Below are 17,568 nucleotides of genomic sequence, written 5' to 3'. Positions count from 1 at the left end.
GTTTGGGTGCTGTCCAGGTGGTTAAAATGTCCTGGTGATACTAGGGTGTGGCCCAGGCAAAATCACTACTGTTGTGATTAGACTACTCATCTTGAGGATGATTGACTTCATCTGTGTCAGTTCAGTCATTCAGTTGTGTCCAGCTTTTTGTGACCGCATGGACTCCAGCACATCAGGCCTCCCTGTCCATCACCAACTCCCAGAGGTTACTCAGACTCATGTCCATTGAGTCAGTGATGCCATCCAAACATCTCATCCTCTATTGTCCCCTTCTCTTCCCGCCTTCAATCTTTCCCAGAATCAGGGTCTTTTCCAATGAGTCAGTTCTTCACATCAGGTGGCCAAAGTATGGGAGTTTCAGCTTCAGCATCAGTCCTTCCAATGAATATTTAGGACTGATTTCCTTTAGGATGGACTGGTTGTATCTCCTTGCAGTCCAAGGGACTCTCAAGAGTCTTCTCCAACACCACAGTTCAAAAGCATCAATTCTTTGGCTTTTCTGCATACTTTTCCTCTATCCATACCTGTGGTTTCCAAACTCTGTGGTCCTCAGATCCCCTGAGAAACTTCACAAACTAGATCCCCAAGTAGCCAAATCAGCAACTAAGAAACAGAAACAAGGAAAGTATTAAAAATTCCCCAGGTAATTTTAATAATAATTAGTATCCACTAAGCAATTTTGTGCTAGGCAGTATTCTAATCCTTCTGCATATATTAATTAATCTTCAATAAAGCCAGTGAAGTAGAAGGGTTATCATTCTCCTTTTGAAACTGAGTGGGGCCCTATCGGGCTCCTGGGCATGGAGGCTTCCCGTTCCCCATTGCTTGTAGGCAAGACTTCAGCCTTCATGACCTTTCCCAAGTTCCAAGACTTCCCAGTTGGCACTAGTGGTAAAGAACCCACCTGCTAATACAGGAGATGTAAAAGGTTTGACTCCTGGGTGGTGAAGACCACCCCTGCCTCTTCCTGGGAGGAGGGCATGATAACCCACTCCAGTATTCTTGCTTGGAGAACCCTATGGACAGAGGAGCCTGGTGGGCCACAGTCCTTAGGGTGGAGCAGCCAAGAAGTCAACTGAGGCAAGATTTAAGGAGCCAGAGAAGCTCATCAAGAGGAGGAGACTTGAGAGGAGATTAGGGAGTGGAAGCACTGCTCATACCGTAATCTTGTCAGAGACCCCATCTTTGATCCACTGTTGTAAAAAATCCTCATCAGGTTCTCTGGAGTTGGGACACAGTTTTTTTGAGGCAGAAGCCTGTGTCTCCCTTTGCCTAGAAAAACAATAAAGCTATCCTTTTCTACTTCACCCCAAACTCTGTGTCTGGGATTTGATTCAGCACCAGTGTGCAGAGAGGCCAGGCTTTCAGTAAGGCCTTCATAGTGAAAAAAAACTGCGGAACAGAGAAGGTAAGTAACTCATCCTACATCACACAGACAGTAAGAGGCAGATCCATGGTTTGAACCCAGGCCATGGTATATCAGAGGCATGTTCTTATTTTTTTGTAGCAACCTTATGAGGTAGATGCACATAATTATCATTTTATTGGGTGAGGAAATCCACATGGAAAACATTTAAAAATAATTGAAAACCAATATAGATAAATTATAAGCAGAGCTACTCATTATTGTTTTGTCTGTTGTTTAGTTGTTAAGTCATGTCTGACTTTTGTGACCCCATGGATTGTAGCCCACCAGGCTCCACTATCCACGGGCTTTCCCAGACAAAAATACTAGAGTGGGTTGCCATTTCCTTCTTCTGGGGATCTTCCTGACCCAGGGATCAAATCTGCATCTTCTGAGTTGGCAGCTGGATTCACTTACCACAGTGCCACCAGCACTGATTAACTAAGCTAGCCATTAAGCACCTGTATCCTCTTTAAAAAAAGGTGAACTTATTTCATCTCCAATTCCTTTTTTGAGATTCTATAGTCTTTTCAGCCATGATGGCCAAATGTTAAGAGTTGGACCTTTTTTTTTCTGCTCTAGAGGAATTTTTTTTACTGCTTTTGTTTACAAGATGGGTTGTCTTTTGTACATACAAATAATGACTCTGGCATTGAGCTAGCCACTATAGCTGGTATGGTCTTTCAGTTTCTTTGGATATTTGGTAACATCCAGTTTCAAAAGAACTTGTTCTCTCTCTTTGAATGTATATGTTGGCATATCACGGGCTAGGAGGAAGACCTCTATGGAAGAATGGATTAGACACCATATATATGTTTTTATTTTCCAACATACAGTGCAGAGTTCAAAGACAGTGAGATAGCACGTAAAACACTGACCGCTTGTCTTGCTGTACCTCACTGTTCGCTGAAGCCAGGGTGGGCAAGACGCGAGCAGGGAAGCTGGAAGAAACGTCGAGGAACTGCAGACATGTACATTCTCTCCTGGCTGCTGCAGCAGCCACAGACATTCTGTACTCTCTCGTAGCTGACCCGACAGACGGCCATAAAGTGGCCACAAGGGATTTTTCAGGTGAAGTTTATATATGCTTACAGAACAAAAGTGACCCGTGGCCAAGTGGGTACATCATGACAGGCATGCACAATGCTATAAGTGATCTCAGTTGTTACATAACCATGTATTTACAAAACATGGGGTGAGAGCGAGAGGCCATGGGCTGAGAGAGCCTGACCTCCACCATTTTGGCCAATTTGCTTTTTCCCTACACCACTTTATATCAGTTTTGCTTCCTTAAAACAGGCTGTTGATTACTCAAACCTGGAGCTACTTTACAGAGACATCATTGTGCATATGCAAGATAGGATGACCCCAGAACAAGAATTATTAGTCTACAGAATTCAAAGAATAGAAATGTTGCCAGCAGAGCTCTTTACAGAGCAAGTCCTTCAATAAGAAAAACCTGGTTTCCAGGAGCCCAAGTAGCTTGATGATTGATTCAAGAGCAGGTAGTCAGTTTCAGAGTTTGAAATTTTCCTAACCCCTTAAATTTCACCCTGAATCCCAGGTAGGAGAGACAGATTTGAGCCCTGGGCTCCTGGGCTCCTTGCCAGTGGACCTGGCAATAAAGGTCCTTTTTTGTTCCTCAAAAATCAGTCCTTCTATGTACCTCATGCGGTGACCCCTTCCTCAGTAATAGTAGCACTTAACAATCTTTGTTGATTCAATTATAATAAAAATAAGATTTTGAAGCCAGAAAGCCACATCTCTTGAGCTTCACCAACCAGCTGACTTAAATATCATTTCTATGCTATTCTGTGCTCTAATTTAAGTAATATGTTCCCTTAGAACATGTATTTTTTTCCCCTAACAAAACCACTCCTGTATGACCTAAAATTGATATTGATGTCAGGAGGATCATTTTACCTGGAGTCTCTGATCAATCAGTTACAAGACTGTGTGTGCCATTTTTGGCTTCTCAAGCACTCCAATGCTCTGTTGTTCAATATGGTATGCACCAGCCTCCCAATTATTGAGCCCTTGACATGTGACTAGCTCAAAATGAAACATGTTGTAAGTAAAAATGTACACGGAATTTTGCACATTACTTAATTTGTTACATCTTTGAGAAAGATAGAACATTATTAGTAAATTTTATCACATCTTGAAATAAAAATGGATGTATTTGGTAAAATATATTATTGAAATTAATTCCACCAGCTTCCTTTTATTCTTTGTAACTAGAAAACTTAAAATTACATATGAGACTTGCATCTGTGGCTCACATATTTCTCCTGGAGAACATTTGTCTATAGTCTCAATGATTCTTCTGGCAGTTCCTTCATTTTGACTGTGCCTCATATAGTTGGGATACCTTACACAAATTACCTAAATGTCTCTATTCCTCAGTTACTTAACATGTCCAGTCATGCTATTTTCTAGGTTTGCTGTAGGAATGATGTGCTAGGGTGCTTTTGAATTCCTAGTTCAGAAGCTGGTTTCTTCATGATCTTTTCAAACCACCACATTCTCGCTCATCAACCCCAAGTGCTGTCACCACTTGGAAGTTTGCAAAGGATGATGCAGCCATTCTCCACGACAAAACGGACAACTCACCCACAATGTAAATGCATTTGAAACATTTTAATACTTCAATTTTTCCTGCTCACTCTACAGAGGGACCCTTCACAAACTTCTTCAAAGTTTAAAATTGGATATATGACAGTTTACTCAAATTTCCAGTTACTAAATAACTGGTCATCAGCTGATTCAATCAAAAATGATCAAACCAAATGTGCTGAGGAAGCATGTAGTAAACTGAAATCAACCCATCAATCAATTAAGTATCTGCAGCATCTTTAGACTATAGGATCTAAAAGAAATAAATAAAAGCAAATTGTCATTCTAAAATTATTAAACTCAAATTCTAAACAAACTTTCTCCATTGTAGAATGTTTCATGTTAAGTTTACTGAAACAAAGATGTCATTACTTTTAATCAAGCTGGGCACTAATTTTAGGAAAACACAGTTAAGCACCTGACTAAAAAATTTTAAATTTATCTGTAATCTTATCCATGTGAAAATTTTCTCTTCACCAGAAGTTTTCTCATGTGTATTACTCAAAGTAAAATTTCATACTTTTGATAAGTGCTGTCACTTATAGCATTTAACATTAAAATCAAAATTCTTCATTTTTATAGGTTTTATCATATCAGTAAGAAAATTGAATTACCAAAAGGACACATACATGCTAGAGGTTTATTTAGAGAATACTTGAAAAATAGAATCCGTATGTGCATAATCTTTTAAATGGACCTGGGTAAAATACCCATTAGGAGTAAATTTTGTCACTGGTTGCCAGGTGGGAAGTAGGGGCTAATGATGCAGGGTAGGTGGACTGGTGCTAAAAAAATAGTTATCCGGAAGTTTTACTCATGTTTTTAATGAGTATTTATCACTTGGTAAAGAATCCGCCTGCAATGCAGGAGACTCCAGTTTGATTCCTGGGTCAGGAAGATCCACTGGAGAAGGGTTAGGCTACCCACTCTAGTATCCTTGGGCTTCCCTTGTGACTCAGCTGGTAAAGAATCTGCCCGCAATGCGGGAGACTCTGGGTTCAATCCCTGGGTTGGGAAGATTCCCCTGGAGAAGGGAAAGGCTGCCCACTCCAGTAGTCTGGCCTGGAGAATTCCATGGACTGTATAGGCCTGTATTCTCCAGGCCAGACTACTACTACACCCCAGGACTGTATAGTCCATGGGGTCACAAAGAGTAGGACACAGCTGAGCAACTTTCACTTTAAACCAAGGCATTTATGCATGAGGAAATAAGAAGGTAAATGAATACCTCCCTCCTACTCTCCCCCGCAAAACAGGTATCAAATCTATTCAAGGCTGTAATATCTAATGTTCTCATTTCAGTACTTAGTGTACAATGTGCTCACATGCTTGAGAAATGAGCTAATTGACTGGCATAGCTTTATAATAATGCAAAGACTATTTAGCAAACTCAGTCATTTCTATATTTATCAGAGATGGTCTCCAAGTGTTCAGTTGCAAGCAGTTATTACAGGAATAATAATTCATGTGCTAAAACTTTCTTTAATTCAGAAAGGCAGCAATTTGGACTTTGTTAAAAAGATACCTATGAACATTTTAGGAGCTGCAGTTTGACAAAGACTTAACAAAAATGTGGTTTAGATATGGCTAAAGAGTAAAGAAAACTCCTCACATAAGACTCTTAGGCAAACTAAGTAAAACATCACATTAACTTATAATACCAATAACTACCAGATTACTGAGCAAAAAAGGATAGAGACAGCAGGAATCTGTCTTTTCATTTTCTATAAGTCCAGGTAAGATAACCTGATTGCTTTTTCAACAACTTTTGAATGGCCGATTTATTTTCAAGTATGTATGTGAGGAAATTTTGAGAGCTGTAAAATACTTCTCTAGTAATTGAAAGATCAAAACCAGTCTTCTTAAACCTCATATGCTGCAGGGCACATATACTTGCTAATTTCACAGATTTGTTAGTATTTAAACAAAAATGATTAACATAGCATTCTAAACCCACAAGTCTAAACAAACAAACAAAATATATCAAGAAGATATGAGAATATGGGAAAGCTCAAGGATCTAGGATAATGAAAGAACAGTTTTCATTTGTTTCATAGTAAAGCAAAACTTTTTTCTGTATTAAACAGCGTCATTAAGACCATTGAAGTCACATCAGGCACATCTTGCTGCCTGGTATCAATCATGAAATCCCTCAGTACGCCAAAGACTCTTCCAGCAGTACTTTCAACTAACTTTCAGAAACTACCAAGTAATGGGACTTTTCTGAAAAGGCTGTCTTCATGTGATTTCCAACTCTGTTTCAATACCAAATAGACCTGAATGCTTATCAAATCTAATCCAAACTGCCAGGCACAGTGAATTCTCCCCATCTGTCACTAGGTTATTGGTTCAGGACAATATTAAGAAAAAGAACAGGAGACAAAATCAGTTGGGGTGGAAAAAAAAAGTTTTTCAACTTTCTATCCCTTTTCTTTATTGTCTTTCAAACAGCAAGTTACTTGCTTCCAATTTGGCTTGAAGTTGAATCCCATGTTTCAAATCAACCAATTTCTCTCAGAAATTAGTTACCACACACAAAAAAAAATTATGTGAACTACTTTGTGTTACTCACTCATCTCTCTTCTCTTCTGTCCTGTCCTGTTTACTCTCCTCCCTTCCTTCTCCTATCCAGTGTCTTCGGTGAAAGAAATGCCAAAAACGAGCATCAGGGAATGTGCAGGAGTGTAACATCTCTACCAACTTAGAATGTTTCACTGTAAGAAAAGACAGGGAATTTGCATACAGTTAAAACAAAGTTTCATAAGTATGCCATTTGTATTTGTAGGGCTTCTTGATTATAATGTTATAATGTTCTTTTATCTCACCTTGTGTCATTAAAATATAGGACACCAGCAATAAAACCAAAAGTAAATATGCACATATCCTTATCCATGTAGGGAAGCAATAAATCTCCCTCACTGATAGCAGCTGTACTGTAGCTATCATTCGAATAGTGCAGCTGCCACAACAATATCAAATTTTATAGCTAAAAAGCAGTCAAAACTTTAATGTCAGAGTCGAGGTAGATATATATTGCACTATAAATAAGCATCCTCTAATGAAGAAATGAAGCTTGTTTATTTTTTTTCCGTTGAATAGCATATATCTTACCTACTGCAATCTTTCATAATAGAACTCATTATTCTTGAATGTCTATAATACAAAATTCTGATTTATACTAATTAGGTTGGCTTTCATTGAGACATATGAGAACTTGAAAGCCCCTGGCCTGAGGGCAAATGTTACCTCTCTCTTTAATAGAAAGTTGTGTTTTTGTTTTTTTTTTCCATTTCTTGCTTTAAAAATGTAAGCAAAATGGATATTTGAAGGGATTCGGTGCTCTTTTCCTTCCATATAGTTTAAACTTGTGGGTTTGACTGGCAGAGGTAAAAGGTACATGCAGTTTGAGGAAAGTCAATTTGGCAAACGTTTAAACCTAAAATTACTAGCTCTACAGTAGGAATATTCAGAGCCATGTGATCTCAATCTAAAGATGGCGTCGTGAAGATTCTCTGGTCTCTTACTCAATGCCTTGTGGGATGTGGTTTTGAACTGGACACTAAGCTGCCAATATAGAAGTTTAGCTCTCCACACAAATTTTGAAGAGGCCAGCTTCCTCTGAGGGGGAAAATAGATTGTGGATAAATAAATATACCAAAAAAAAAAAAACTTTAAGAAGCAATTTTATATGGAGTTTTGAAAAGGCAAATTTGTTCCTAGTCCACTAGCTGTTCAGTTGCTATCAAAGAGGATGATTAAATGATATGGAGAAGAATGTGAGACTCGATAGTTCACCTTTTATTTATTTATTTTTTCCCAGTGGGTTTTGTCATACATTGACATGAATCAGCCATAGATTTACACGTATTCCCCATCCTGATCCCCCCTCCCACCTCCCTCTCCACCCGATTCCTCTGGGTCTTCCCAGTGCACCAGGCCCGAGCACTTGTCTCATGCATCCCACCTGGGCTGGTGATCTGTTTCACCATAGATAATATACATGCTGTTCTTTCGCAACATCCCACCCTCACCTTCTCCCACAGAGTTCAAAAGTCTGTTCTGTACTTCTGTGTCTCTTTTTCTGTTTTGCATAAAGGGTTGTCGTTACCATCTTTCTAAATTCCCTATATATGTGTTAGTATGCTGTAATGTTCTTTATCTTTCTGGCTTACTTCACTCTGTATAATGGTCTCCAGTTTCATCCATATCATTAGAACTGGTTCAAATGAATTCTTTTTAACGGCTGAGTAATATTCCATGGTGTATAGATAGTTCACCTTTTAGAATGTGTCAAATCTCCCTATTAATAAGCAAAGACAGTTCATCTTAGCCAGTCATTAAATTCTGATAAAGGAGCCCATTACACCTTCAGAAGTCTTGCATTTTACAATTTTTGTGTGTGTGTGTCACATTATGCCACTTCAGGTGTCACATGACAATACCAAATGACCTCATTTGCTTCCATTTCAGTTGCTTCACTCATCCTCTAGGCCATAATTGGTACATTTGGCATAAGAGAAGTAACTTGAAGTAGTGTCCCTCACACTATAGCGTGTGAACCTTTTTCCATGGCAATGCTATCTGAAGTATAGAAAAACCAGAACCAACACTGCTACATATGAAGCAGGAAATATAGGATCTATAAGCACCACTGAGAGCCTCTAAATGAAGTTCCATTTCTAGGCTTTCATCAACTTGCCAACTGGACTGTGTTACTGTAAGAAAGTCATGCAGAACTAAAAAGTGAAATTGATGTATTTCATATATCATGTCTCTTTGGCAGGCTGTCCAAAGGTAGCAACTAGAAGCACTTACTGTGTTGGGTACATTGCAGTAAGAATAAACTTGATAAATTGAACTAATTCAAACTTCAATTTGTTAGTGGCAAAATAGTTCAAGACGTATATTGGAACATTTGGGACATTGAACATATGGAACAGTCCATTTTGAAAAATATTTATTAAGTTCCCACTAAGTCTAGATCCCCCAGTTTATTATAAATATTAGGTATTTATATAGGCATAAATAACATTCAGCATTTCCTTAGGTCTTAAAGGCATAGAAAAAGATATTTCCATATGCATGCATAATAAGAGGCTGAATATTTTAAGTACAATATGTTCCTGGTTTTCAGAGAAGTGATTAATTGAAGAACACCAGGGCATTTTACTAGAGGATCAAACTCACATTTTCACTAGATTGCCAAAATCACACTGAAAGGGAATGCTACATATCCTCAGTTTGCAGATGGAAAACTGAGGCTCATTTCTGCCACTTAAATTAGGAAAGGACTGAAGATGAACGGGTTTTCAATATGTAGAGATGATGAAAGTGATTTTAGTCTTAGAAATCAGCATGAATGGAGGCACACAGTCATGAACACACTTGGCATATTTGAACAAAGTGAATGATCCTGTGTCCCAGAACACAGCAAATGCGTACACAGTAGCTGTAGAGTCACGTAAGTACAGCAGAGGAGATGGGAGAACAAAGATGGTACAGTAAAGTCCCAGGCTATATATAATGCTAGCTATTGATCGACTCATTTAGAAATAGAGTCATCTTTCCAGCAAACTCACTCCTGAGTATATGCCCAGAAAAGATAAAACTCTAATATGAAAAGATACATGCACTCCAATGTTCATAGTGGCTTTGATTAGAGTAGCCAAGACATGGAAGCAATCTTAATGCCCTTCAATGAATAAAGTTGATGTGGTACATATATACAATGGAATATTATACAACCATAAGAAAGAATGAAATAATGCCATTTGTAGCAACATGGATGGATCTAGAGAATATCTTACTAAGTAAAGTAAGTTAGACAAAGACAAATCTCACTCATATATGGAATCAAAACATATAATAAATATGAACTTATTTATAAAACAGAAACAGACTCACAGATATTAAAAAAAAAAAAAAAGAAAACAGAAAACTTACAATTACCAAAGGGGAAAGGGGAGGGAGGGATAAATTTTGATCTTAGGATTGACAGATATACACTACTATATATAAAGTAGATAAATGAGGACCTATTGTATAGCACAGGGAACTTTACTCAATATCTTATAATAGCCCATAATGGAAAAGGAAAAACAAAACTATGTATATATATTAAGATATATACATGTGAAATGTATGTGTATGAGTGTGTCTGAACTACTTTGCTGTGCGCCTGAAACTAACACAACATTGTAAGTCAACTATACTTTAATTTTTTTTAATTTTTAAAAAATAAATGGAGTCATGGTCTAAATGGAAAATAAGTATAATTGTGGGGGTGGAGGGAAGCAATCAGTTCAGCTGCTATGATATACCATAAACTGGGTTGTTTAAGCAACAAGCATTTATTTCTCACAGTATGGAAGCTGGAAGTACAAGACCAGAGTGACAACACAATCAGGTTCTGGTGAGTGCCCTCTTCCTGATTTGTAAATGATTGCCTTCTCACTATGTCTTCACATGATGGAGAGAGACATTATCTCACTCATGTCTCTCCTGGGCCACTAATCCCACTCATTAGGGCTCCACCCTCATGACCTAATTAACTCTCAAAGGCCCCACCTCCTAATGCCATCACACTGGGGATTGGGATTTCAGCAAATGATTCTAGGGGGATATAAACATTCAGTCTACTGCAGAGAAGTAAAAATGAGGCATTTGGACCTGTAACTTGATAAATTGCAAAATATATCTCTCCCCACCCCTACCCCATGTCTGTTTCTGAGATCTATTTGTACTTCTGCACATAAATAAAATACAGTACAACTGTATTTTCTATGAAATGAACAATTTGAATGAGAAATCATAATATATGCATTAATGTGTGCATACATTATATATATTATTCTATTATCTTAGGCGATATCTTAGGGTTAGGAGAGTGTCACTTTGGAACAAGAGCATACTGTCCCACAAAGATTAAACACAAAAATGAATGACTATGAGTGTCTCTGTGCCATCCTAAGATAATAAGCACCTTTGAAGGGACATTCATTTTTTCAGGCCCAAAGTCACCATTTACTGCCAAGAGGCAATCATATTCCTCCTTATCCCCAGGATACTTTGGATAATCTGACTCATTATGTAAAAATATTGTTGAGAGTTTTAGATAAAAAAGGAGTCATAAACAACAAATCTATGAGGGGAGCTCTCTGCAACCTCATAAGCAAGAAAGTTTCTGGGTCCTGAAAGAGATTTTTCTCTCTGTATTTTGATAATTAAGTAGTCAGTGTGGCCACAACTTTATAATAAGACTGATCTTCCATGGAATGAAATGCTTATCCATAATCAGAGGGTCTGAGAGAGCCTTGATGGAGAAAAGCATGATGTATGTAAAAAAATTTCTGTGTTGTGAAGACAGAGAGTGGGGAGCCATTTCTAACCTCTAGTAAATCATCTAATTCAAATTTTTAAAAATTCTGGACCATTGTCAGAGAGCCTGATGTGATAAATCTTTTCATTCCCCAATTTACTTTTATGAGAAATGCCATAGCATGGCAGCAAATATATCCAATAACTATTGTCAGATAATGACAAATCTCTGATACCTTTTGTCACATTATAGTCCACGTTGCTAGTTTCATATTTACAAGCAAATGGTTACCTCAAAATATGAAACCCTGGCATTTAAAGAAATGCAGAAATTACTCACTTCTCTGGAATTCTGCATGACAAATTAGTACTATGCTTTAACTCTAATAAATGTAGCTGTAACTGAGTTTTCATAAACATTCTTGAGATGTTCTTCTAGAGTAGCTTTATTTTGGCACCCTACTTTTCCTGCTTAAACAAATGAAAAGGTTGGCTGATATTGTCAAAATACAGCACTTCTGGTGAACCAAGAGCCATTTATTAAAATAATGTATTGATGCGGTGTCATAAAACATAAAATCACATTTCTGCAGGAAAAACCTATTACCCTAAGCCAAGATTATTTTATTTTAAAGGAAAAATTTATTGCAGTTGTGGATTCTGAGAGTAATATGATGTGGTTCAGACCCTGGCCTTTTAGAGGCTAACCAGGGGCTTTTAATGCACAGTGATATGTTATGTAAAAGAGATATTTGTGTAATTAACAAGTCTTCTTGTCTTCACAGAAATGCATTAACTGGAAGTAGATTCTGGATATCCTATGACTCCTCCGAATGACTAACTTAAGAACACAAATATGATTTATCCCAGTTGTGGAAAGACTTTAGAGTAACACATAGGCAAACGTGACAACTAACACACACACACACACACACACACCCCTCCTGAAGGGTCAGGGCTCTCCAGAGCTGACCATTTTCCTGACATCATCTTAATCTTGTCCTTTGTCACAGCACTGCACTTTTTGCTCTAAAGGTTTCAGCACTAAAAAGTGGGGAGGTGAAGCCACAGTTCAATTCAATTTATTTTTATATTGCTTCTCATACAAAGTCTCTCAAAACACTTTACAGTAAGAGATAAAATAATCATATAACACTTGCCCATATTCGAAATAGCCGCATTCACCCAGACAGCAAGGGGGTAAAGCCATGCACAGTTATGGGTCAAAGTCCCTGGTGAAGCACCCCTCATTTAGAAGCCATATAAAAGAACATTTCAGCAGTGACGTGGCCATAGACCATTACTCTCCAAGCCTCGCTTTCTCAGGGGACAAGTAAGAGGCTTCATTTTTCTATTCAAATAAAGCATGATCTCTCCTTAACCTTCAGGATCTCAACTGGTGACCAGTTTCCTCTCACATGCAAAACTAAAGAACTAACGCACAGGAACATATTTTCTTTCTATTGTTGCCAATTACTTTAATCACATATGATTTATGGCTTCCTGGAAAGTTATTCTGGGGCACCTCTTTTGGTTGTCTGTGTTCCATATTTTGGCCACAGAGGTAAAGGAGAAAGGCGGGTGGAAAGACAAAAATGAGTAGGCTTTTATTTAGTCAACCTCCAGCACACACAAAAAAAAGGAATGCTTACACTTGAACTTGAAAACCAGGAATGAATCAATGGCACTCTGAGGCAGGAAGATGGAATAAGGCAGAATGATGGAGAAAATTTTTGCTAGATAAGGCATGCATCCCTGCTAAATCCCTTCAGTCATGTCTGACTCTTTGCGATCCCATGGACTGTAACCCACCAGGCTCCTCTGTCCAGAGGATTCTCCAGACAAGAATACTGGAGTGGGTTGCCATTCCCGTCTCCAGGGGATCTTCCTGAGCCAGGGATTGAACCTGTGTCTCTTATGTCTTGGCAGGCAGGTTCTTTATCACTAGTGACACCTGGGAAGCCCAGATAAGGCAGCCCAAATTAAATATAAATACCCATTGAAAAATAATAATAACTAATGTTTGGAAAGTGTAGTAAGGAAACCAATTCAGGCAAAAGAAAATTAGGTCAAATCAATATATCAAGTTGTTGTAATACTTTTAATTTATAGAAGGGTTATTCTGTACTTGATGTAAGGAAATTGGAGATGTTACTATTCTCTGAGAGCAATTGAGTTATCCACCATCACCAGAAAGTACAGTCTGCAGGTGAAAGCTACCATGGTTTCAGTGATGTTTATTTAGAAAGCAAATAATGGTTTGAAATCACCAGGCCCCAGTTGAAAGTAATTCTCAAAAAAGAAGCCTCTCCCCTGCCCCTTACTCCATCTCCATCACAAACTTTTTCAAGTATCGAGACAAAATACTCTCTATCAAAAACATATTCTTTTTCAAAAAGTACAAAAATTCAAAGAAGTCTCTAGCTTCAGGAGAATTCTCAGTATTCATATCAGTAACTAATCCAAAATATATTTATTTAGGAAGCATGCTTCTAGTAGGATATGAACCTCTTATATCCTTTACATCTTTAAGAGATTCACATCTTTATAATACATAATAACAAAACAGAATATATTGTAACTCATTTCTTGACCTTTTAATATTTCTGTCACTGATTGTCAGAGTTGAGAACTACTCTCTATCCTGAGGTGATGGATTATTTAATTAACCATTGACCTTTTCCCAACATTTGTTGACAATGAGCACAGTCCCATGAAAGCTGCCTGCTTTAGATATTGGTCAATTCTTCATTGTTTATCAATAGGAGCCTGCCATTTTTCATAACTTAAATAGCCAGAATTACATTTGCCATTTATTTGTCCAAACCTATTTGCAAATGAATTCATGTCTGCTTCCTTTTGACTATCTATTAGAAAAGAAGAATAGGCTTACTATACCTTTTTAAAACAAATTCTATGTCAGTAAGTACATTTGATAGAATTTAATTGAATTAATCTATAGAAAAATCATGTTTTTAGTTATAGATATTGTGACAAAAGTTGCAGTAACTTTTTTTCATGATATACACCTCTCCAGGTCCCCAGCTGAATCCAACTTTATCTAGAGAATAAGATCCTCTGGGAAAGTGAAGCAGATCCTTCAAATAGTTATTTGTAAATTCCATTCATTAGTAAGCAGAATGTTCCTGCATTTTCTTTTTTTTTTTTCTTTTTTTTTTTTTTATTAGTTGGAGGCTAATTACTTCACAACATTTCAGTGGGTTTTGTCATACATTGATATGAATCAGCCATAGAGTTACACATATTCCCCATCCCGATCCCCCCTCCCACCTCCCTCTCCACCCGATTCCTCTGGGTCTGCATTTTCAAAGGGCTATTTTCTTCATAGAAGGTAATAAAATATTGTGGAATATTATAGCTAATTAAATAGTAAAGTTAGAATCTTTAGTTTGAATGATTGGCTTATTTCAATATGCATAGCAAATAGCACGTTCATGACCCTCTTCCAACAGCTCCACATTGACCCACTTTCTTCTGGACAGGCTTCTTATTTGGATGCCATGGTGAGGGGGACTAAGAGTATTTCAAGCCCAAGCCTGAGTTTTCATAAAGAATGTTTCATTTCTGCAGACACCTCTGCTCCCAGGATCAACTAATGTGGTACCTCAGAAAGGGATATTTTTCAGAGATTTTGAATTGGCCTCCTTTCTCTGTTGGCGTTTACTATATGCTCATCTCTCAATATATTCGGGCTTCCCTGGTGTGGCTGTCATTAAAGAATCCGCCTGCAATGCAGGAGACCTGTGTTCTATCCTTGGGTTGGGAAGATCCCCTGGGAAAGGGAATGGCAACCCACTCCAGTATTCTTGCCTGGAGAATCCCATGGACAGAGCTTGGCAGTCTGTAGTCCAAGGGGTCACAAAGAGTCGGAAATGACTGAGTGACTAAGCACATCTCTCAAGGATTTATTTTTGAGTTCTGAAAGCTTGAGGCTATTATCACAGCATAAAAGGGTAGTATCCAGACAGTCCAGGATCCTAGTTTTTATCCTTCATGGACGATACTGTGTACCTCATTTATTTTCTTGGTTCCTCCATTTCCTCATCTAGGAAATGGGAATATAAACAGCTACCTCTCCTACTTACTGTGAAACTGAATGAGATAATATATGCGAAGCTCCTTGCAAAGAGTAAAAGTCCAATAAAACAAAGCTGTTCTAATGTAATACTGAATTTTCCAGTTTATCATGTGGACACGGCCATTATCTCTGCAGAGTGGAATACAATATATTAGAGATGTTTTAGCAACAACTCAAGTCCATTTCCATCTCCCTGGAGTCTACAGTGTTTAAAGACTTGACATTATGGAAGTATATTGTCTTCATTAATTTATGTTAATTTTTAATGTTAGTGTGGTAGTATGGTATAATATATACAAAAGTCTGTGTGTGTGTGTGTGTATACTTATACACACAGCTGCACATTGCATACACACAGATACTTCAGGGAAAAAGAGTTTTTGACCCTAAGAAAGCAAATTTTCATTAAAGCCTAAACCTGGGACATAGTACAAAGCATTAATTACTATAGGGGCCTTTTTTTTTTTTTTTTCTTGACAAAGAAGATTCTTAAAATGAAGCTGCCTGAAATTAGCAAAAAAAAAAGAGTATATTTATTGATCATATTTTATGAAATTAAAAGATAGAGCTTTACAATTATGTCCAGTGAAATAGCACATGCAAGCTACATTTGTAATATTCTCTTATAGATCTGTTAACCATGTTATTTCCTCTTTCTTCTATCAATTTCCCTTCAAAGCCAAAGAGCTTATCTCCTCTTCGAGCAGAACCAAATGGGCAAATCATCAGATATCTAGATGGTTAAGTTGTACATTTGATACACGGGTGACATTAATGTAATATTATGATGGATATCTATTAGCACGTACATCACTGAAACATAGACTCTCTAACATCTTTGACAGTGGTTGCCCTTTCCATGTCAGTGTCAATCCACACCAGAATCACAAGTATGAACAAACGTGACAGGAGAGGCTGTACCAATTATAGATGAAGGGATACTGTCTACTCCCACCGTTTGATGTGATTTATTTGGCAGTCCTTCTGCATTTGTAGGCAGCAGGTTGTAGCTGTTTATGAAGTGACAAATGGTACTCAATGACATTGAATGACTTCTCTAATCAATTTAGCTTGTCTAAAAGGTGGTCATGAATTGTAGTGCTCGTCGAATGTCAATAGGTACAGAAAACTTTCAACTTTTTGCACTAAAAACATATTCCAAGTATACACCCAAAGGGTGAAAGAAAGAAATAATAAAATTAGTTCATTTAAATAATTGTCTTTCAAAGGAGCTAAAGAAAAAAAAACTACCATGTTTTATAAGGTTTTTCTTAAGGATTTTTTCCCTTAAGTATTACTTTTTATTGATTTGAGAGAGATGCATTTTTTTCTTGATCAGTTTTATTTGGGAGAAGGGGTAGTATATAATTATCTACACAAATGCACAATTCTCGGGTGGAAAGAGAAAATAATTTAATTGAGATTGTCAGTGAAATAATTGAGGCCGCTATTATATAAAAAACCTTTGGGCTTATGATTCCAAATATTGACTAAAGTTTTCAATTACTATTTAACCTATTTAAACAAAACTATTTCATTCTAAGTGATTTTATTGATGAATTTAGTTTAATTAATTATATTTTTAAAAATTATCCACTATGCACAGGTTTGGTCACATAAACAGAAGTCATTTCCCTGACAAACTGCAGAAGTGTATATTGTTTTAAACTTACATGAGTTTAAGATAATACTTTTGTCTCACACATAAAAGTAGTATAACGGAATAAAGTCATAGGCTAGGCTAACCTTACACAAGTGTATTTAGGTATTTGTTTCAATTTAATTAGATGTAGATAGTCTTTTACATACTTAATTCAAATCACTACTGCAATAAGCCAGGAATGATTTTTTCCTATCTCTGTATTATTCAAATTTATTAAACAATATCTCACATTTGTTTGACACCATGTCAAACTCAGGACTCCTAAAGCACGGCTGCAGCTTTGGAACTGTTATGCTTTCTCGGACTTTAATCATTTTTGGCAAGGCTCCATTTCCTGTCAGAAAGTGAAACAGCTTTGGAATGTCATTTTCACGAAAGAAAACAGAGAGAATCCAAGAGGAAGTTCTCCTCCACTCCAGGTCCCATAAGATACTCCAACATGCTCACAGGAGGGCTGGAATACATCAA

At 37.3% G+C, this 17,568-nt stretch overlaps 1 long non-coding RNA gene across 1 annotated transcript in view; it reads right to left on the bottom strand.

Annotated features, from left to right (window-relative positions):
* Positions 1-425: 425 nt before the first annotated feature.
* LOC122453609 overlaps positions 426-17,568 on the bottom strand; it is a 43,539-nt gene continuing 26,396 nt past the window's right edge. The window contains exons 2-3 of the long non-coding RNA XR_006273120.1: positions 6,594-6,735; positions 426-603 (exon numbers count right to left, since the gene is read on the bottom strand). This is a non-coding gene — a long non-coding RNA (uncharacterized LOC122453609). The remainder of the gene's footprint in view (positions 604-6,593; positions 6,736-17,568) is intronic.

The sequence above is a fragment of the Cervus canadensis genome, chromosome 15 (assembly GCF_019320065.1).
Source record: "Cervus canadensis isolate Bull #8, Minnesota chromosome 15, ASM1932006v1, whole genome shotgun sequence".
Taxonomy (NCBI): Eukaryota; Metazoa; Chordata; class Mammalia; order Artiodactyla; family Cervidae; genus Cervus; species Cervus canadensis.
Note: the sequence above shows the minus strand (reverse complement) of the source record. Positions and strands in the feature narration are given on the sequence as shown.